The following is a 22971-nucleotide window of genomic DNA, read 5'->3' as shown; positions in this document are numbered from 1 at the left end:
TTATGACCTTTTTAAAACAATTTTCGTATTCTGCTCATACAAAAGAAATAAGAATGTGGCCAATCCCATTAGTTGTCAATGACTGCCATAATAGCTACAGGTTATAGTTCCATAATCTTTACTTTTAGAAGGATTTAGGTGAGGATTTTAACATACTTCCAGAAATTAGGATGTTCCACATTGAGAAAATTCAGTGTGAGGGTGAAACAAAAACAATCCCACCAACCTCCCCGTAGCATGAACCTTGTGCAACTGTGCAAGAATACATGACACACATTAGTGACATGGAAATAGTGTCTGCACTTACGTTCCTTGTGCCCTGGTGATATGAGATGGGATCAGTTCTATTCACAAAGACAGGTCAGGTTAAGTTCTGGTTAACATTGCTCTTCTGCAGTCATTGGCACATGCTACCTAAACATGAAAAGAAAAGGATGATTTATTAGGTAAACATTATGGACTTGCTGATCAGTAGCTAGTAACAAAGAGAAGGGAGCAGCAGTTATGTTCTTAACACATAGATCATACCTTTTGCACTTGTTTCATTATAATCACGAAATGATTATGTTGGAAGGGATCTCTAGAGCTCATGTGGTCCAAGCCCACCACTCAGAGCAGGACCAGTTTAGACTTGGTTGCTGAGGTTTTGAATATATCCAAGTACACAGCAGACAAAAAAATGAATCTATGAACTCTACTTTTTTGGCATGTTCTTTATCCTTTGACCTTTGTTTTTGTCTAGACTCCCACTCTCCTCCTCAACCTCAGGGGTTTTTTTCTTTATGCCTTTTTACTGCAATCATAAATCAATTATGACACCACTTGTCCTAGCGTTCCTTCACAATCCCTCTTCCACATTACTTCCATCACTGAGGTTCATCTGTTTTGACTTTTTCTTTTCCTAATATGTAAACGTTGTGGAGTTTTGCCACCTTTTATGAGAGAGGGTATATATGTTTTACCTGTATGAATCTTATTTGTAGGCACTTGCGCTATTGGAAGGTTTCCCTCTTTGCCTTGTCCTGGCTATTATGTCATGCGTTTTGTTGAAAACTTTAGAGGGAGGAGGAGATTGTACATCTTCCTGAGCAATTACAGACTAACAGAGGCAGAGAAGCTGCAGCAGGAACAAAGACTGGGAGAGTCCTGAAACAGTTGCATGCACACCAAAAGCAAAACTTCACATCCTCTCTTATTTCCAACAAAGTGCTACCTCCAGATCTCTGTCAGGTGGATAATCCTTTCCTCCGACAAATTCTCTGGGCTTGTGTTTCCTTGCTTGTTTGTCCCTCCCCCCATATGTCCCATCTCTTTCTAACTCTCAAACAGTGTTGCACATTGTGAATGATCTGTCCCTCCTTCATGTCAAATCAGTTAGCACCACTTAAGCCTTGCTGTCGCTTTTATTCTCTATTCTGCTGGGGGAATGGATGTAGCCTTTGTTTTGCAGAGAAAAAGCAATGAATACTCCCCACATTTTCATTTTATGACTTGTTTATAAAAGATGAAGTTTCTGGAAAATACTTAGAGATCAATTATTTTTTTTAGTCCAAATACTGAAAGGGACAATTGTAATCTGTGACATCCCAGAATTTGACTCCAACTTTAGCAGGCTGGTTTCTGCTGTAAGGTAAGGTTGTAGCTGCAATAGTAGTCAGCCTTACACAAAGAGAAGCAGCATAAAGGAAAGCTAACAAAGAAAAACTGGGTTCAAGGAATCTCAACTGGTCAGCAAGTCCATTCTAGGGCAGCAGCATTTCTGGCAGACTTTTGCATAAACTACCATTAGAGACCATGAGCAACAGGAGCTCTGCAGCCTCCCAGTGGAATAGTTTCCTGTGCTTCACCATCCACCTTTAGAGGAACCCACCCAGCCCAGCGCCTAACCTGCATCCCCCAACATGGCCAAAGCCCATTGCTTGTTGCCTGATCTGAAGTATACAAAAAGGAGGCTGATATTTACCTCTTTGCAGCAGCCTTTCTGTAGTTCATCCCTCTTTCAGTCATTTCCTTTTTGTGTAAAAAATGGCCCAGACTGAACAATGAGAGATGCTAAATGATGCCAGGTAGAATTAAAAGATGACTTTGCTTTCCTTGGGGCTCTACTCACATGCGACTTGCCGCCGCCGCCCCCCCGTCCGTTTTTCTTTTCCTGAACACATACTTGCATAAATTTTCATGTTTATACATTTTATACTATTTTTATTTATAATAGTAATTTTCAAAGATGTTTATTACATTAATACTTGAAAGATGGTTTCAACTTTGTCTCTTAAAGAGAACTAAACTTGCATGTTCTGCCTTACCATCATAAAAGAGAGGTTGTTTACAGCTAAGTGGCATAATCAGGTGTGGAAGTCAATACACTAAGATTCAGTCAAGCTCAATCTTTTTCTTCAGAAATATTGATCTACTACATTATTTAGATTTATTTGCTTGCAGTAAACTAAAAGAATAAGAGGGAACTGAGTCAAGGCTGGCCCTTCTAACATTTGCAAAAAGTCTCTAGCATGAAAGAAATCCCTTTCTTCAGATTTTACAGCAAGAAAAATAAAAAACTACCACCAGGAGAATGTTGCATTACTGCTTTGAAAGTTGGAGGTTGCTTGGGATCACTCACACACCTGAGGAACCTAAATCCCAGAGGCTGTTAAGTAGTAGTTTGTGAATCCTGTGAAGTCCGATACTTTCGACTTCAGAGAAGAATAGATACTTTCATTCTAAGAAATACAGTTCTGTGAATCCTTTTGGTACCTATATTTGCTGTTGTTTCCTTCTTTCCTCTGACTAGAAATAACACCTCAATCTGCTGTGGAGTTGCAGGTTGGGCTGCTTGAGACACAAAGATCATGTACCATATCTGGATTATGTGGCACTGTTTGTAGAGGAAATTGGAGCTAAGTACCTACTGAACCACAGTGTAATGATTTCAGGCAACCGTGGTTAGGCTAGCTCAACTTTAGCTAGCTCAACAAAGTAGATATGTTCTTATACTTTGCTCTGGAGCCTGTATCCTGTGAGATTCCAAGTGCTTTCAAGACTTTGAAAAGTCAACAGAAATTCAAAACATTTTGTAACTGATAGGATGCATTGAGAACATTACAGAGAAGAGCCCAAGACGACACATCCACAAATAAGGCCATAATTTGTAAAGGAGGGAAATACAGTTCAATTAATAAAGGCATCAGAGGCTAACAATGCATTCTAATTATCTCCGCCTCTTTGACAAAATTCTGCAACATGTCCGAATAGCATCGGGATGAAGGAACCTAAACCTGTTTTACTAGAAAATGGTTAGTTATTAGTATTATGACATGAGTGTATACAAAAAAAAAGCAAAGCCAGAATGAACATCCTGTATATGCTGTAGGTAGAGTTAGGACTTACTGGGAGTTAGATTTTCAGTGGTAGCAGCATTATTCTACACACTTTGTGGGGTTTGTGAGAGGTAAAACACAACCCAAACCCAATACTGTTTGTTTGGCTTCCAAGTTCAGATTACCAGCTTTCCAAAACTCATGGAATTGGATTAGTACAAAACTGAATTCTCATTAACATTTCTGTGAGCAATCAATCCCCAACTATATTTTCTCACTAAGCTAATCAGTTTTATTAGCTGCCACATATTAGAGAGATATATGCCATAACTTGTTTAGTTGTAGAGTTTGCAGAAAAAATAGAATTTTGTCAAGAAACTCAACTACTCTGAAACTAGCTTTCTTCATGGGAGCATGCCAGTGGCAATCAGCTTAAGCTCACTTAAATAAGTAGATTCTTCATCTTAGATTAGCCCATAACTTGCTGATGAGGCCATTTAAGTACATAGGATTGAGATTGGAGATCCTGATGGTGTCAGAGGTGAGGCCTACATGGAGCTATGTAAAATCCTGACTGATGTTTTAACACAATGCTATTAGCTGTGATGAGTAAGTTGTCTACCTACCACACACTACCCGTTATCCTACTCCTGATCATCACCTTTCTTTGGTGCTTCTCTCCCTGGCTCCTAAGAGAACTGCTGGAGGTAACATCAATTTAATTAATGGGAGACATTTAACTCATTGCCTATGCAGAGTACAATCACTTGGAGTAGGGACTACATATTCTGAGCTACACAGAAAGAACCTATCTTGCACAGGTTAAATTAGAACACACTTTAGACAGAAGATGCAATCGTGAGACAGTGGAGGAGTCAAGGCATCACATTTGTTAAAGTTATCCCTGCAAAGAACTGAAATTTTTTTTGAACATCATCAGTTTTCACAGGTTCAGTGCAACCCCACCCTTCCCACTCTAGCCATAACTTTACACTGAAAGGACAAAGAAACAGGAATAACACTTTAAAAAAGTTTTAAATAAACTGAAGAATTATTTGGTTCATTCTAAGATTTTACTGCTTTCCCTACTCTGTTTATTTCATCAAATTAACTGCCACCTCTGCCTTAAATATCTGCACTCCCTTTTTGCTGTCATGTTCAAAGCTGGCAGGGAAATTTTCTGATGGTGGCAAAACCAAGATTAAGGAGACACATGTTTTCTTTATCCTCTATCATATCTCCATACCTCTCTGCTTCACAAAGAGCCTATATTCCAGAGAACCCTGCAATGTTGCAAATGAGCGCTTTTACACAAGCAATGCTACACACTGCTAAGACACAAACTTGTGCTGTTTCCTCTCATTTTTTCAGTGGCCAGAACAAGAGAGGTCTCAATCCTTCAGCGATCTTTGCATAGCAGCTCTGCATTCCCCACACCTCTGGTCCTATAGCTGCTAGGGTGCAAACTGCCATTAAAGGGGCAAGACAGAAAAATTGTTTAGGCATTGCTGGCAACCTTTGAAGGAGAACCCATGCCTCAGTAAGTTACACAGACCATCCTGTAAACAGTAACTCCTTAGCACCATGATATACATACTAGATGATACTGCTAATACATAACTTCTATGCATAGTTATATGCAAATATACACAGGCTGAAGCACAGTTACATCATTAATTCATTTTCCTTGCAGTTAAAGGGACAGTATTAATGTACAGTGGGCAGGACAGGAAAATAAAGCAAGTTTGAAACTGGAGGAAGAACAAAACCATGGGAAGACAGTAGATTGGTAGCAGAAAAAAGGCAGAAGTGCTAAAAAACAAGAACATGGGGGAGAAGGGTGAGGGAGGAAGTGAAAGCTATCAAGGAAAAAAGGATTAAATAGGATTTCCAGATAATCACAAGGCTATCAAGGTGAAAATAAAAACCAACCAACCAAACAAAAAAAAAATCAAGCCTTATCCATATGCGAAAGAGCAGCCAAAGCTTGATTCAAGGAGAGAGCCGATACAGAGAAAGTAAACAGTCCACAAGAAACCCCCAAACACCACTGAAGGTGGGCTGTGCTACCTATTAAGGATAGTAGTAGGCTGTCCCCTAATCCACCATGTGTTTATTTCTCCAAAAGAGACATGTAACACCCCAGAAAATGTTTCTTCTGAGATGCAACACCCTGAATAACACAGAAACAAAAACATTCAAAAATGGTGTCACTGGAAAATGACACTTTCCAGCTACCATGGGCAGGTGCCTACCTGAGACAGGGAAGGAACCTCAGTTTCAGCAAATATCCTGTCTTTCATGAGATAGACAAGAAAGTAGCAATTCCAGCTGGTTATTTTCCTGATATCCTAAAGATCTCCTCAGTGTCTTCAGCTATCAGTGATTTGTTACATAAAATAAGGTGTTAGAGAAGGCTACAGAGAACAGTTTACCTAGCAAGCAGGTGTTTGCTGTTGCTTTGATGCTTGCTTAGATCTGATGTAAGGAGGAGTTGCTCTTCTCAGCTACAAAGTATCTTACACTCTTTATTTTTAAATTGACCATAACCCAAATGTGGAAACAACAGCTTGTCAGTGCTCACAGATAGAAGACATATAAGGGTAATCCATTTGAAACAAATAAAATGACAATCTTAAGCTGTGTTTTCTGAATAAAAGCAGTAAAAAAAGTCATGTAAGTCTTACATACAGCAGTGACAAGCATTAATAAGCTCACATTGCAGAAAACAAGAAATAGATCATGCTGAAGGTTTTTGCTGTGGTCAGAGATAATTAATTCCAACAGAAACAGTGAGAGACAGTCCAAGGTCTTGTGGTGAATGAAAAATTGATGCCAAACTATAAGTATAGATTTTAATGACTCTTGTTTTATTAGTGTTGTTAAGACCTACTGTATAATCTGTCCCTAGAATAATTTTTCTGTGAGCTTTCTGGGAATTAGGCATGCACGAGCCCCTTTGACTTGAAATTGTGTGGCAAAATCTTGTGCAACTCTGAAAAATGTATGCAGCCCTGCTATACAGAGCAGAACACTTTCTATGCAGACTTTTTCACTCACTTTACATATTACTGAATAAATAAATTTCTAATAGCCTTCAGCATTTAAAGCTTTTTTCTGATATGTGCCAAAATTACTGTGTACCTGAGAAAATCATGCGGGGTTCTTTCCGAGATCTGGTCAGCAAAGACAGTCCACCAACACTGCAAAACATATGCCTTTATGAAAAGCTGTATCTTCCCTTCAGAAGATACTGAGCCCTTCTCAATTTCATTCTTGCATCCAAAAATGCACCGAGTGCATTTTTGCACTCAGCTAGAGTGCATAAACTTCCATTTTAGCTGTAGTATTTTTTCAAGGATTTTAAGATTCCTTGTTGAAATACCCATGAACCTAAAATTAAATAAAAAGGTAATTTAAAAATCATCCTAGAATTGCTTGCAGGCCAGGTATCTCAGTGCTCAGGTATCTCTTAAGTTAGAGCAGCCCAGTAAACCCAATCAGAGGGCAGAGCTATAGCCAAGGGCAGGAGTCAGACTCTCACTGCACAAGTGCAGTGTGACACCTGCACATTGGACAGCCTAATTTAGGACTGTGGGTTTTCTACATAGTTAACAAAGAGAACTATGTGTCTCTAGTGGTCTTCAGTTAGCATAAAGACATTGCAGTCAACATATCCTGAGCAACACTATACAAATTTAAGTTATGAAAATCACTTGAGAAAATATTTTTATATGGACATTCTAGTTAATACAGCCAAAAAACCTGCTGACAAGCTGTTTTCATTATGAAATAATGGGAAAAAAATCCTACTTTCTCTCATTTTTTAAACTGCCCTCATCTTCCATTAGCAAAATGATCCTTCTACTCTCTTCCACTGAAAACATTAGGAAAAAAGGTAGTGAAGAAATAGTAGTATGTTACATTCACTTTTTATTTTTTGCCTCTGTAGAAGTGGAAAATCTGGGTGGGTTTTGACTGAAAGGCAATGTTTAACTTCTTGTTCCTAAACCTCTTCTCAGTCTCTTATCCTACAGGAAAAAGAATATTCCAAGTACTCAGAAGAAAAAAAAGAAAATAAAAGAAAAAAGAATACCAGTATTTTCAGAACTCTGTACCAAATATTAGACTCCTACATTCATGATTACTTATTTTCATAAAAACTGTTGGATTTTCTCTTGAGCTGGCCACTTGCATCTATGAAGATGAAACTGTTGTTTTGAAACTGAGGTACAAGCATATTTATTAATTCTAGGTTCTTATTAATCTACCACTCACCTTGTTTTTTATTCAAGTAGCTCTGATAAACAGGAGCAAGACTTTGTCAACAAATGTGCTTAACAGCGCTCATAGCTAAAAAAAGGTAATGATTTCACTAATTATCATATTTACTTTATATATTAATGTTAGTACATCTGAAACTTTAATAAACAGTGGGTGTTAGTTTTTCAGAGTAATATTTTTTGAAGAATATATCATTTTCATTAAGCTAATTTGTCTTAAAATCAAAGCTTGGATGTTTAACTAGTAATTAGTTACTGAACATTATGAAAATAGCATGTTTCTGTCTGGATAAAACAGTTTGGAAATTACTCTTGGATTGATGGACAAGATTTCCAAATGTCAGGTTTTAACAAGAGTCCTGAAGACATCTGCAAAGACATTTTTATTACAAAGAAAATAAAAAGTCTGTGACTTCTTTTCAAAGGCAGGATAGAAGAGTTTGATTTTTCTGACCACCTCACGTAATTTAAAGAAATGGGTTCAAGTCATGAATTTCAGATTTAAGGTGCTTTCAAATGTAGTTCAAAAAACCTTGATGCTATGAAGACATGTGCCTTGTTACAGGCTTAGATTGATTTTACCAAGTACAGGACTTCAGTCTGTTGTTTCAGGTCATGCTCCTTATTTAATCTATTCTGCTTTACAGGGAAAGTGCGGCAGGTGTCTCAAAATTCCATGCACTTGCTGGGTCATGTTTGTTCATTCTGACTGTCTATCTATCTACCTTTCTCCCAAAATACATCATTACACTTAGATAAACATGGGTTGGCATTTATTTTGGAATGCAGCATCTATGTATCAGTGCATGGATGTGCCCTTAACTCCAGAAATAGGCTGTTTGTTTATATGGTGTGCAAGACAATGGAAATTTCTCATGAATCAAACATACTTTTCCCATTCTTCTAACAGAGTCAGAATGTCTTGTGTGTGGAAACAGAACTGTGTGGCTGTTGAATGGGAGACAGACAACAGTACTTTTACACATGGTAAGTCTCTTAGTGATTTGAAATGCTGGTCACCTGTATTTTGAAACTGGGGCATGATGACACATCCCAGATGACAGGCCAAGTTGTGTTTTTCCTCATTTCAGTGGAGATCACATTACAAAATGATCTACAATTTCCACTACAAAAAACCTGGACAAATATATTGCCTAACTGTGCAGCTTTACAGAAGTTCAGGTTTTTTGAAATTATGCTGCAATCAAGCAAAGTTTACAAAGTAGAGAGCAACAGGCATAAGGTTCACATAACTGTTAACATAAAATCGCTGGTATTTTATCTAAATAACCTGATCAACTTAACAACCATTTTAAAAAGTATTTAAGTATAGCAAATTCTTCTAACAGTCTGGTTAATTTCTCCAGTTGCTACTATTTTTTTGTGGGACAGAGTCAGAATTTACCTACAGCATGCCTGTAACTGATGTTGCAGACTGACTTTTAGCTCATGCAATAACAACAGAGCCTGTTCTGACCATTAACCATCATATGGCTAGAAAACCACTTTTTTTTCATGTAGCAAACATTATTTTTTTCCAAAGTCATAAAGTTTATATTAAAACTAAAACTATTCTTTGGGAGGAGAATGAAGAAAGAGGAATGAGAAAATTGAAATGAAAGGGGTAGAAGGTATATGAGGAAGCATTGTGGGTATTTGTCTCCTGTGGAGACAGGCTGAACTGATACATGCTGTAAATTAGTCGAGTTAAGTCTATTTAATGTGAGGGTTTGCTCCATTGTTTCTATTAGCAGATCTGATTCATATGGGGGATGTTCTCCAAGAACTGATCTGGCTACAAAACCTTTAACACTTTTCTAGATAGATAGATATGTATATATATAAGGAGATGTGCACTCAAACTCTCTGCAACTTTAAATTCATCTCAATGAAGCCTGTTAACTTTAAATTCCATTATTTTTATTAGTAGCATAAATGTTGTTATTTATGCATGTTCTCTTGAACAAGAAAACTTTTTTTTTCTTGTCTGAGCAGGATCACAAATAGGAGAGGCATTGTCCATCTGATTTCAGGAAATCTGAGAAGACATTTAGAGATCCTGCCTGCTGGAACTTCCAGGCAGGAAATTTTTCTTTATTTCTTTTTTTTTTTTAGTAATATACTTAGCTTAATCCCTTAAAAAGACATCATGATGGATTTGCATTGTGCTGCTGGAAATAACAAAACACCATAACATTTCAAAACAGAATTTCTGGGATAAGCATCTTAACCTTGAGAGAGCTCTAATATACAACTTACTGTTGTGTTATTACTGGCCCTGGGGAAAACTCTAAAAGAAAGTCTAAAAAGCAGAAGCCTCAAATTACCTTCCTATAGTACGGAAGTAATGTGTTTGATCTGATTAAAAAGAAAAATATAGGTAGCTGTAAATGGGTAGGCAGGACCTTTAAAGCATCACCTTCCATTAGGAAAGCATCATTCTCCCACAAGAAAGTGAAAACAGCGAGCACACTTCAGGGAAGTACAGTCTTTGGTGCCTGTCAAGCAGGTGTAAAACACAAACCATAATAGATATGACTTCTGCCCAGATGGCAGGAGAGGAAAAGAGAGCATTCATTCCACAGCTTTTACTCTGGAAGAGACAATATTTTCTTCTCTACTGAGTCCAGATTTGTGCTTGAAGGGAAGAGGAGTAAACAGAGAGGGAAAAGGCCAATGAAAAGAAAGGTCAATTTTAGCTCCCAACTGCAGCTGTATGCAACAGTAACACCTGGCTTAATCCTCTCCCCCTTTGTGGAAGTACTAGGAACTGGTGAACTGCAAGGCAGAGAAAACTAGCAGCAGGAAATGAGAGAGCAGGACTAATTCCTCCAGCTAGCCTGCCGCGGTTTCAGCCCGGCCGGTAACAAAGCACCGGGCTGCCGCTCGCTCGCTCCCCCTCCCCACCACCCCCGGCCACGGCGGGATGAGGAGAAAAGATAAAGAAACGCTCGTGGGTCGAGATAAGGACTGGGAGGGATCACTCCCCAATTACGGTCATGGGCAGAAGACAGGCTCAACTTGGGGAAGGAACAAAATCGATTTAATTTACTACAAATCAAAACAAAACAAGGATAATGGGAAGTAAAACCGAACCTCGGAACACCTTCCCCCCCGCCCTCCCTCCCTCCTTCCCGCCTCAACTCCGCTCCCGGTCCTCTCCACCTCCTCCCGCCGGCGGCGCAGGGGACGCGGGTTGGGGTCCGCCCGTCATACCTGGTCTCTGCCGCGCCTTCCTCCTCAGGGGGAGGAGGACTCCTCCTCACTCGTCCCCTGCTCCGGCGTGGAGTCCCTCCCGCGGGAGACAGTCCTTCACGAGCTTCTCCAAGGTGAGTCCTTTCCACGGGCTGCAGTTCCTCACAGACTTCCTTGCCGTGGGTCCTTTCGGCGGGCTGCAGTTCCTCACAAACTTCCCCGGCCTGGGTCCTTTCCGCGGGCCGGTCTTCAGTCACAGACTGCCTCAGCGCGGGCTTTACCACAGAGTCCCGGCCATTTTGGGGAGCAACTGCTCCCCTCCGAGGGCTGGGGGACACAGCCTGCCGCCTCCCCACGGGCTGCAGGGGCATCCCCTCCTCCTCCTTCCCTGCCCTCGGCACCTGCAGAGGGGTTCCTCTCACACCCCACTCCCCTCACTCCCTGCAGGTTCCCCTTCTTAAATATGTTCCCCACAGGTGTTACCGCTCTCACTGATGGGCTCGGCCTGGGCCAGCGGCGGGTCCGACTTGGAGCCAGGGAATCTTCTAGAAGCTCCTCACAGGAGCCAGCCCTGCGGCCCCCTCCCCCGCTACAAAAAAAACCAACTGTGCCACACAAACCCATAACATTGCCACATCAAGAAAATGGGGAGAAAAACTCTGCCTAAGTCTGGGGTAGGTGGGAGAAGCAGAGGACACACACCAGGACACACTAGTTCTCATTTCAGCTGTAAAAAGTGTCCAGGTTAGGCTGCAGTTAAATAATCTAAAACATTTGCTACTGAAATTAAACTGGGACAACTCAGGAAAGAGGCTGAGGAGTCACCATGGATTGTTTTCTGAAATGATCACATCCATGTGTAGCAGCAGCCAACAGATGATGAGAAAATGTTGAGCATTGTCAGGAAGGACTTTGAGAACAAGGCGGAGGGTTGTGTTTTGCCTCTGTAAAAACTTTGGCACCCACGCCTTGAATATTTTTTGCAGTCCTGGTCTCCACATCCTGAGACAGATGTAGCAGAGTTGGAAGCAGAGAAGGGCAGCAAACACAATCAAGGGATGAAGCATCCCACATATGTGAAAAGATTGAACAGTCTGGGATCTTAAATTTGATGAGGAGAAGGTGTGCAGGCAGGTTGACTGAGGTTTACAGGGTGATGAAGGTGGTGGACTGGGTGACTGCGGGACTGTATTTCACCCAGTCTTGCAGTATTAGGGGTACTTGTTAAAACTAGTAGGACATCAGTTTAAAACAGATAAATAAAATACCTCTTTACAGAGCAATTGATGAACTTTAGGAGTTGCAGCCACAGGAGGTTGTAGAGGCAGAAGAATGAGTGGTTGCAAAGGAGTTTGAACAAACTCATGAACAGGTCTATAAATAGATACTAAAGGAAATATGGACGCATGTACTGTGTGACGTGCCTAATACAATGACTGTGGATGTTGGGAAAAAAAGGTGAATGGATTTGAAAACTGTCCAGGCTCATATGTTTCCCCCTGCTGACTAACAGTTCTTTTTGCTACCATCAGGGCAGAATGCTGGGCTGGAGGAATCATTGTAGTACTATCCAGTAGAGATTTTCTTGCCACCTTTCACAGTTAGACTACAAAAGTAGTGATATACTGGTTTTTAACTCGAGTCATTTCTTCAGGCATGAATATGAAAGTTTAACCCATTTCAAAATCCTAACAATTGTTCCTTTATTATTATTTTAATCTTTTAGCTAATTCACATAGTAAAGGACACACTTTTTTGAATGATAGACATGCCCTTCCAGATACAGACAGAACTTTAGTCCATGCCTAGTTTATATCATATGCGTACTCACCTCTGTATGTATACATATATTCATGAGCACACACATTTTTAAAGAGTAACTATGGAGGTGATACAGTGGGCACTAAAAAGCAGGAAAGTCTGTGAATTTCATGTGACAATTCCCTCTCCAGTTCTTGTCTGGTCTTTAACACCCCAGTCATGCTTGTGTAGTTGTCTCTGTGCAACTCCAGAATGATGGGGCTCGATCTCCCTCATAGGAACTACCAGCTCTGCAGGGCTCCCCCACAGGCTCTGCCTCCTCAGAAAAATTGAGCGTCAAAGATATAACACTTAGAATGAGACAATGGTTGTGGTCCTTTCATATCGTGCCCTGCTTCAAGAGAAAGCCTGACTCCCACAATGTCACAATCTGTCTCTATTTCAAGAAAGCACGGTCATTAATAGACAAAATGAAAACACAATAGAACTGGTGATAGTACCTTAATAACATTTTGTTCTTACTATCTTTCCTGAAAATTACAGCTTATGTGATGTTTTATAACTCTTCTGAGAGATAAAGAGGAGTGATATTCATATTCTCATGTTACATGTAAATACACTACCATTAACAGTCTTGAAGGTATATCATATATCTAGATTGCACAAGAGGTGATTGGATGAACTGGAACTTCAGTTTACCAATTCTCTATATTCTTTTCTATCTCCTGGTGGGTGTTGTTTTCACTGGCAATTATCATAAAATAAGGAATTGCTTATGCTTAAACAATACTCCTGCTTGTTTTATGACTGCAGTCTGGCTATCTTGTGACTGTCCTCAGTAGTTATCATGTGAATGTCTGTTTTAATTTCTTTTACCATGAGTATATCTGCCTGGAAATTTCCATCCATCTTGCTATAAAAACAAAGAGGACATTGTTCCCAGAAAATATGTTCCTTATATTGTGGGAAAAAGTTTCCCCTTGGTGTTAATGTGCCTATATACTCCACTCCTCTTTACCTTAATGGTATTCCATGCAGGTTCTTATACTGCACCCAAGACTGTGGTATCTGAACACCTCATACAGCTAAGCACCCATCAAGGTGAGCTATGTCGACGAAGTTTCCGCTCCACTCCCTCTCCTCACATAAAAGTATGCTATATTGGATCTGGGTGCACATATTCCTCAACTACTAATTGGTTTTGAGCTGCTGCGAGGAAAAGTAAAGTAAGGTCAAGGAAAGAAGTTTTACAGTAATGCTGGAGAGTTCATCTTTTCGGTCATTCTTATATCTATCAGGAATTAATTTCAAAGTTTCAGACCCAGAGATGAAAACAGAGATGAAAGTATGCATCCTGAACTCATAAGCAACACCCCTAAGGTGAGGGAATGCTCAAAAAGCACTGCTGTCCAGACTAATAATAATTGAAAGTTCCCAAACATGTGGCACTACTTGATCTTATTGTATTGAATAATTATTTGCAAATACTTGTCATAAATACTGATTTTTATAGGATTTAATTCTGTGGCAGGGTAGGTAAATTGCTGCTGCTAAAAGAAAATCTCAGTTTCTGCTTTCTACCCATAGAAGCACACCTGAGCACTGTTACTTGGGTAGTATTTCTCCAGTTAAGTTTGGGGGCTATGGCTTGCAAATACTTGCAGATATTATTATTTGTGGCCACATAATATAACTAGTTATAGGTGACTTCACAGTAGTGAAACATTATTGGGGGAATTCAGCAACAAACATTGCCAAAGAAATCTCAGCAAGCAGGTCCTTACCAGTTTTCTGCAAACTGCTAGAGAACTGCTTTACTGCAGTTTGCTTACTCTGATGGTCAGAAAAGATACTGCCATTTATGATGTCTGAAGAGCTGTGTCTTCCCCTATAGCTTCAATTGCTAGTGCTGCTGCACAGATGAAGCTGATGGAGCACATTATGGATTTTTCACTTGCCTGGAAGAGGAAAATCAATTTCCATCTAATAGAGCAGGAGGTCACTAAATAGTACCAGCTGCTCTGTGACACTGTAGACTTAAGTAGTGGTCCTATGAGACAAGAGTAGGGAACAGGATCCTGGAGTGCATTAGTACACAGATAAATAGAGAGGAAAATTAGACACTAAAAAAACCAAACCAAACCAAAACCAAAAAAAAACCTGCGAAAAGAGAGTAAGCTGCAATTTCTTAAAGAATATCTGGACAGAAACTCTGCACGCAGAAGCTGGAGCAACTGCATCTGAGTCAGACTTGCTAAATAATTTTCTTATGATGGAGAGCTTGAACTCACATGCACACAGTAACTCTACCACAGGTGAGACTGTGGGTCATTCAGTAAAAGACAGCTGGGACAGCTGCGGCTCTGAGTGATACATAATCTTCTGCAATTGCAAGACAGTTTGAAATGAGATGTAGGCAGCTCACTGCTGGGATATATTTAGGACACATGGGTATGAATAAGTAAACAAAAGCAATCCACATAATGTTCTAGAACCAAACTGAATGGAGTTGTGCCATTATCCTTGTTTTCTCTGGTCATTTCCCTATTGAGGGGAATGACCAAGGGACCTGATGGGACAGGAAGAATCTTCACGCTTCTCAGAACAAAAGCTGAATATCTTGTCAAACTGTGATAAAATAATCAGTTTGTATTTGTGTAAAAAGTAGGCTTTTTTCCTATGAGAACATGGCTGAATATCCTGTCCTTGTTTGTAACTTCCAGGTGACAAGTTCATTATAAGGAATATGCGTACACCTCAGCATTAGTGTTCAGCTGTGTTGTCACCTCACACAGGCTAGTGTTCAAAGCTAACAAGGTTTGCTGCTGATAGCTGTGTGTGTGCTATCCCTCACCCTGCCATAAACAGGGAAGAGGACAGGCTGAAGCAACCTCGTGAGACTGCCTGCACAGGTTCCCTGACAGGTGGTGATGACAATGTGTGTTCAGTAGCTGAGAGGAGAGACCCAAAGACAAATTGACATAATGAGGAAATATCAATGCTTTAGGAAGTGTTTCTGTGGGATGTGTATTATCTGAAAGAGAAACATTGCATTGGGAATTCCAGGAAGATCCAGGAAGACACCGAAGAGAAGCTGAAGGACTTTTGTTTGCAGGTGTGGGACAAGCAGCCAGTGAGAAAGCAGCTAAGTAGGCCCAGATAGTTGAGAAGAAAAATAATTGTGGGGCCTACATGCCATGGTGCATATCTGTACATTGCATAAAACCAGCAAACGCTAAAAACAGAGCAAAAAAACAAAACCAAAAAAGCCATTGCTCTCATACCCCACTTATTTTCCAGATGGCCACAATGAACGAAGATCACTGTACTCCACAGCAGGGTACATAAGAAAGAAACAGACACATAAGTGACGGATCCTGAGGTGCCTGCTCAATTCAAACACTCCCTTATTTTGCAGATAGTTCAGCTGTCTTCAGTAAGGATACTACTCCCACTCAGTGATGTCAGATTAAAGCCTTAAATAGATCATCAGTTGATAAACCAAAGTTATGGTGCTGGTGTTCCAACTCAGGCTCAATTAGAACATGTTATGGTTTTACTAAAAGGAGTTTTACTCAGTACCAGCACTTAACAGCAGTAGATTGTCATGGAAGCAAACACTTGCCAAAAAAATCAATCAGTAAATCAAAGGGGAGATGTTCTTCAGGAAACAGTCTTTGGGTTTTCTTCCTACCTAGAAGTATGACACAGTAACAAAAGATCAAAATAAAAAAAAAAGAAAAAAGAAAAAAGACTCCCTTAATTTAATTGCATTTGCTCCAGTACTTTAGAGAATTTATGCGAGTGAGACATATATATCTACTAAGCATCTATTCCATCTTGAATTACACTCTCTTGGGTCAAATTTTTGGAGATTCACTGCACGGGCAATGAAGCAAAGAATGGATCCAAATTGGTTTTAAATTAATCACACTCACAGTTAAAAAGCAGAGCATCATCACTTAGGTTAAATGTCAGTTGTTCATCTTCAGATTCATGTATTTTTTTAAACTTACAATAATTGACCTTTTCAAGTGTAACACCCAGTTAAAACCTGGAGAAAATGACAATATGATAAGAGAACGACAATTTCAGTTATGACAAAGTCATTATATAAAATATGAGATATGAAGATATTAATGAATCTCTTCTCACCGTTCTCCACAGTAGGGCAATTACACTTTTGGATTGATGCTACTTGTAATGGATGTGATTTCACAGCTGAAGTAGAAGTGGGCAAAGAAGATGGGAAAATGAGTTTAAAAAGAGTGCAAAAGGCTTCATTCAAAGCTACAGAAGTCCGTAGAAAGATTATAATGGATTTCCGTGAGCTTTATATCAGGCCCTTAGCACACAAATGAAAATTTGTTCAGGTTTAAATAACTTGAATAAAATAGCTATCTCTTTGGCTATTGCATTCCCTTTGAATTTGCCTCTTTGGTCCTCTTTTTGCAGTCATAGACTGTCCCTTGTAAAAATAGCGCAAACCTTCTTTGGGAAGAAGAATGAAAGCATCTTGTTGCAGGGCATCCCTGAGTAAGTATAGTATCTGAGGGAGTTTCTTACATGCCACTCTCATCCTGCTGACTTTTAGGAAGGGCCGCTGCAGTCTGGTCCCCCCTTGTTGTCACTGAATACTTTTAGCACCTGGCAGCAGACACATTTTTATCTCAGCGTATGAGAAAATTCATTTTTTCCATTAAGCTGTGAATGTTAGGACAAAATAATAGCCTGGATTTCTTCAGTGAACCAGAGCAATTTGGAAAGTAAACTGTGTACTTGCTGGGAGCCAGGAAGTGCATGCGTGGGCCAGGTTTGTGCCAAGAAGGAATCGTTCCTCTTAATTTTTGGTAGATGAACAATGTCAGTGAAGTCAATGGGTCTGTTCACAAACTTACACACTTTGGGGCCAGCCTGCTCCATAGCTGGGCTGCAGAAACAGAGCTTTGGCCTGCTCCAGTTAAACCAAATGACTACAATCTCACTGGCTTTAAAGGGACAAAGCACTAATAAATGAAAGATAGCCATGATGAATAAAGTGTTGATCAGAAGTCTTATTTCCTGCAAGTTTGTTGTCGGCTTGGGACCATGTGAGTCATTCTGGGATAGATCTTGTATTTCTAGCACAGACAAAACTCCCATTGGCTTCACAAGAAGTTTTGCTGAAAGTAACATTGAGTAAATCTAGGTTTGGGCTGCATCATTTTCTCAGCTTTCCCCAGTGAGCTGTGGTATTGTGCTTTAATTGGTATGATGTTTGTCAATCTCTCAGTCACATCTGCTACTTAACAGGTCTTCCTAGATAATTCATCATTTGTTCCTGAATTTTCAATGATTTAATAAAATCCTTTGAACCAAATAATAACATTAGCACTACAAATAAACTGAGTGATTTCATTACACTTCACATATTTTATTTTGGCTTTCATTGTTATGACAACCAAGCAGCTCTGTACATTTGGGAAACAAAACCAGTTTTATCTGGAAGACTATTTAATGTTTTATGAAACTAAAATGAATCTGTGCTTAATAATGTGTGGACTCAAAATGAAAGCACACAAGCCTTCTTGGGGGTGAGATTACAGGGTGTTTCAACAAAGAAAAACAGATTTTAAAAGACCTAGTTTTAAAAAAAAGCACACCATAAAAAAATCTTCTGTCTAAGACAACATTTACAAGTTAAGGTATATAATGCAGAACCTAACCAAAGCCCACTAACAATGATGGAAATCTGTCCGCTGATTTCAATGGATGTTGACTCAGTGCTTTTAATGGCAATTAATGATTTCACAAGAATAATGCACTCTACAGAATTGGGTTTAATCCCCACGCCTCACCAGTAACATGACCCTCAGCAGCACAGTCCTTTGCCCCATACCCATTGAAGGGTCCTGTGTAAGCTCAAGTATTCATATGGAGGGGACAATAGGAGAGATTTGGGACATTTGGGAGAGATTCTTGGACATGGCATGGTCCCCAGATAGTCTTCTAAAAATTTATCGTGTACCTTTATTGCCTTTGGCCTTTAATAAGGAGACTTCGGGCAGCTTTTGACTGCAGATATAGTGCCATGCATTTAGGCTGCCAGACAGCTTATTATGCAAGAGGTTGTGTATGGGAAGTCTTGAGGGGCCACAACTGTAAGCCACTGGCACCTCCATTAGGTGTCCCCAAATTCTCTTAGCTGCAAATGTTTAAGAGAAATGTTACTGACTTTGAAGCATGGGGGCTAGGATGTGACAAAGGAGGAAAAGAGTTGCCAGTTCTTCCAGGTCAGCTCATTTTCATTGGATTGAATAGAAACACAAGTTAGTTCTCCATCAGCTATTTTCTCTCTCTGCAACCACCAGAAATTACTTCAGTCATGATGGAAGTGACTTGGCAATGGAGAAACAGCAAAAGGATAAAGGAAAACAGCAAAAGCTCTACACACATATCAGAAAACAAGATGGATCTACTGTTCTCTAGACTAATGAAAAAGACAGGAAAAACCTGGGACAACCATAGAAGAGTCAAAACAAGAAATATGCACACATACAAGCTAGCTGCCAGGGTCAGGAAGGATATGAAGGCAAAGCCCTTTCCCTACCTGACTGGAACCCACAGCAGAAGGCTGGGAATTTCTCTGTAAATCTGGAGATCATGCCACAAGCAAATGTGAAAGGAATCTGATGAACCCAGTAACCCTAAAATGAGTGAGAAAGTAGAAAGTTAGTGTTCTCTTTTTCTAAAATTTTAAGTCAGAAGGTAGAAGAAAGGATTAGATGACTATGCTGAACAGCTGGGAACTGTTCTGTTCATATACACCTTGATGATCAGAAAAGATAGAAAAAATTACTCATAATAGGAAACATTTATGATTCACTGATCCTATTACTGAATAGATTTAGAGTCTGGACAAATGAATTCCAGCAATAAAGATCTGAAACCCTACTGTAGTGAGTCCAGTGCAAAAGAGGAAAGCAAGCTAAGGTTATCTGAGTAGACAGAGCTTATTGTTCTGTGCTACGATATGCTGTACTATATTAGAGATGTACAATAATGACATTTTTTCCCCTTTGGCTCACTTCAACCTGAAGGGATCATGTTTATGATACTCTTGGTAAATTGAAAAAATTAGGTATTTTTTAGACTGATATTCAATTTAATTTCCAATATTTATTTTACTTTTTAAAAAGCAGTTGCATTTTCAAAACTAAAAATAGTTTTTAAAGTTCACATTCAAAATGTCAAAATGTTGTGGGGGTTTTGCATTTTATTTTATATTTTCTCAAATTTGGAATATTCACACATAATCTTGATCAATCCATACTTGCAGTTTTCAATACACAATAAATTTCACCAACAATTTTTGAGCAGAAAAAAAAAAAACACAAAAACAAAACAAAAAGAGAAAGCTACTAGGTGCAATGAGATTGGTGCAGGAAGGAAAATCACATCTGACTTGAGTTCTCTGTTAGGCCAGAAATACGAACACAGTAATATGAACTGTGAAGGAAATGTGTAAATTTTATATTTTTTTCATTCTTTTTTCCTCCCCAAGGATCTCTAATGCACAGCTTTCACTGCACTAAATAACTAGAGAAGCAGTTCTGAAATCCAAGTGTAGTGGAACAAGCACCTTTCAAAATTGCACAGAGGAAGAATGTCAGTATTTAAGCCTGAATCTGCGTCCTTCACTTGTATTCAGTAACCCTTACAAAGTGAAAAATGTGTATAAATACAACTAAAACAGAATGTACATGGTATAGGAATTGACTTTGTAAATACAAGCAAAAAAAAAAAAAAGTAAAAAAACCAAGGGCAAATAGGGTCATAATCTTTTAATATTAAATCTCAACTAGACTAATCGCAGAACTTAGGATGCACATATGTAAGCTAAAAGTCACTCATCTTCAACAATTTTATGCTGGATATCTGATCCAGGAGACCAAAATACCACACGTAAGAGAATGTTCTTGGTCGTAATTATTAAAAGAAAAGAAAAACACTTGAAATGATTGTTTGTTATTAAAACGGACCAATAAGACATAAAATCTATGTATGCAGTTAATTTCAGCATTAGACTATCTAGGAAGCTAAGGTGGCACAACTTTGTCCTCCAAAATAAAATGTCACCCAAAAAAGTATGCACAGAGATTACCTACCTGTAATCTCTGGCACAGCATGGGGATCTACAGAGAAGATAATTTTTTTTTTTTTCATTAACAAAATAAAATAAGTATGTTAATCAACAATCAGTTTCATTTTCAAGAATAACAAAAATCAAGTTTCAATGAAAAAAATCCCATACTCAGATTTTATGTCAAAATAAGGAGAATAATAGCAGTTCATTGCTTATAAACTTTGCTTTCCACTTACTTTTCTGTCAGCTTTTTTACCTTTTATTCAGCAGACTCGACACTGTGACTGTCCTGTGTCTAACCTAGCTTCCTTTATCCTCTTACCCTTCTAACATCTAGCAGTTCCATTTAAAGCACGTGGCACATTGCAGTGCCATATATAGAAAAATGAGTTAGCACTCAAAGGCCCAGCTTAAGCCAGCTTGCTCAAATGGAAGCAAAATGATTACAAGTTATGGCACTCTGCCAAGGGAGCACTATTAACACTGTTATAACAGACTCTAGCTCAAGCGTTGCTGTGTTGTCTTGCACCTTAAATTCATACCCCATCTCTCCTAAAGTACATGCAAAAACTGCGTTGATCATGTACATTTCCAGTATAAGATGTTGATAGTGTTTTGAAGCCTAAAGCAGATAAGACTTCCTTTTACATGGCACGTCAAACAGGAACAGTCGTAAAATATCAAATTAAAATATATGTTAAGGTTTCCTCTTAAGTGTAATAATCACCTCTATGACTTACACATGGTAAAACACAGGAGTAAGGAAATATACAAGCTTCTTCCTTTTGTTTGCTTATCCTGTAATCATTGCTTCCATATTTCAAGGCATTGCATTCATATTGCTTATATTGCATATCTGTGATGGATGTCATCACAACTCTGCAAAAACTTCCTCTGAGAATTATTTTTCCTCAAAATAATAAAAATTATGACTAAGGATTTTTCCTTTCCTAGGTGGAATGGAATTAATGTTTTTATGGAATTTTTCATTTTTTTCCTCTACTGCTCTCAAATTCCTGAAGAAATAAATCTACAGGCTAACAAAAGTAGCAGTAAGAGAATTATGCCAGACTTTAAAGATGTCCTGATGGCCTATCAGTTGGTATCAGTTTTCTGTCTCTTGAGTGCTGTAGAGTGTGTAATCTGTTCTGATAGGCAGATGGATGTGTGAGTTTGATGTACTGACACAGTACTAATAACCCCATTAGACCCAAAGATTAATGATGTATTGTGCTTTGTGCATGCCTGCCTCATCCATCATGTACCTGGTAATCGAGGGGTGGGAAGGAGACCTTTTATGTAATCAGTCAATAGCTTCGTTAATCTAATTGCCAGTAATAATAGTCTTACTGGTAGAAAGGATTCCATTCACAAGCATCCTACATTTTCTAATGATGTTCCTTTGTATTATTCCTAGCTAGCACCTACAGAAATGCATATTTTTGTCTGTTATTTCAAACATTTGCTTTTGCCTTGAAGGGCTATTTTGTTCTATAAAAGCCACTTCAAAACTTCACAGAACAGCAAATGACATGAACTTTGAGATAAAAGTCAAGAGCAAACCAACTAGTGGGAAGTTTTAATCTCAGAGATTTAGCTGGATCTCAAGTGAAGCTACCAGAAAGTCAATAAACCTAATTGGCATGCTTCATTTTTAATAGTAACACAATTTCAAAAGTTCTGAGGTAAAATTTATTCCATCACAAGCTACTTATACAGGGTCCAATGAACTATTCTTATCTTCACCAATGTCTTGACATATATCTTAGTAGGAGGAGAGGAAGTGGGTGAACATCATGTAAAAGGAATGAGTTGTAATGGGCAATGCATACAGGCAATCAGCTTCTGTAGTGGTTAAGAGGCATCACCAGCAACACTTTATAATTTAGTAGATAAGCAATCACCAAATATAGTTAGGTGATATGAAGCCATTGGAGCCAAGAGCACAAATTGCAAACAGTTATGTGTTTGTGAAATAAAATCCTGCTCCCACAGAAAGCAGGGTGAAAATTGCCGTTGACTTCATCAGGGCAGCAATTCCATTTAAAGATGTTAGCACTGGAGAGAAACATTTATGATCACTTGGTTTGAAGCTCGTACAGACATAGCATAAAATTCCTTTGAGTGAGTCCTGCATCCTGCCAAATGGCAATGCGCTTGAATGACATCATGTCTCATAGGAAGACAGGCTACTTAGATTTAAAGAATTCAAGAGCTGGATAAACTGTCACAGACCTCAAAATCTATTCCAATACTAGACTAGTGTGAAAAATGTGCACGTTTTCATTTT

The 22971-nt window shown here is 39.0% G+C and overlaps 1 long non-coding RNA gene across 1 annotated transcript in view; it reads left to right on the top strand.

The window, feature by feature from the left end:
- LOC142029413 (uncharacterized) overlaps positions 1–22971 on the top strand; it is a 130064-nt gene that overhangs the window by 64880 nt on the left and 42213 nt on the right. The window contains exon 2 of the long non-coding RNA XR_012649910.1: positions 8511–8587. This is a non-coding gene — a long non-coding RNA (uncharacterized LOC142029413). The remainder of the gene's footprint in view (positions 1–8510; positions 8588–22971) is intronic.

Source organism: Buteo buteo, chromosome 3 (assembly GCF_964188355.1).
Source record: "Buteo buteo chromosome 3, bButBut1.hap1.1, whole genome shotgun sequence".
Taxonomy (NCBI): Eukaryota; Metazoa; Chordata; class Aves; order Accipitriformes; family Accipitridae; genus Buteo; species Buteo buteo.
Note: the sequence above shows the minus strand (reverse complement) of the source record. Positions and strands in the feature narration are given on the sequence as shown.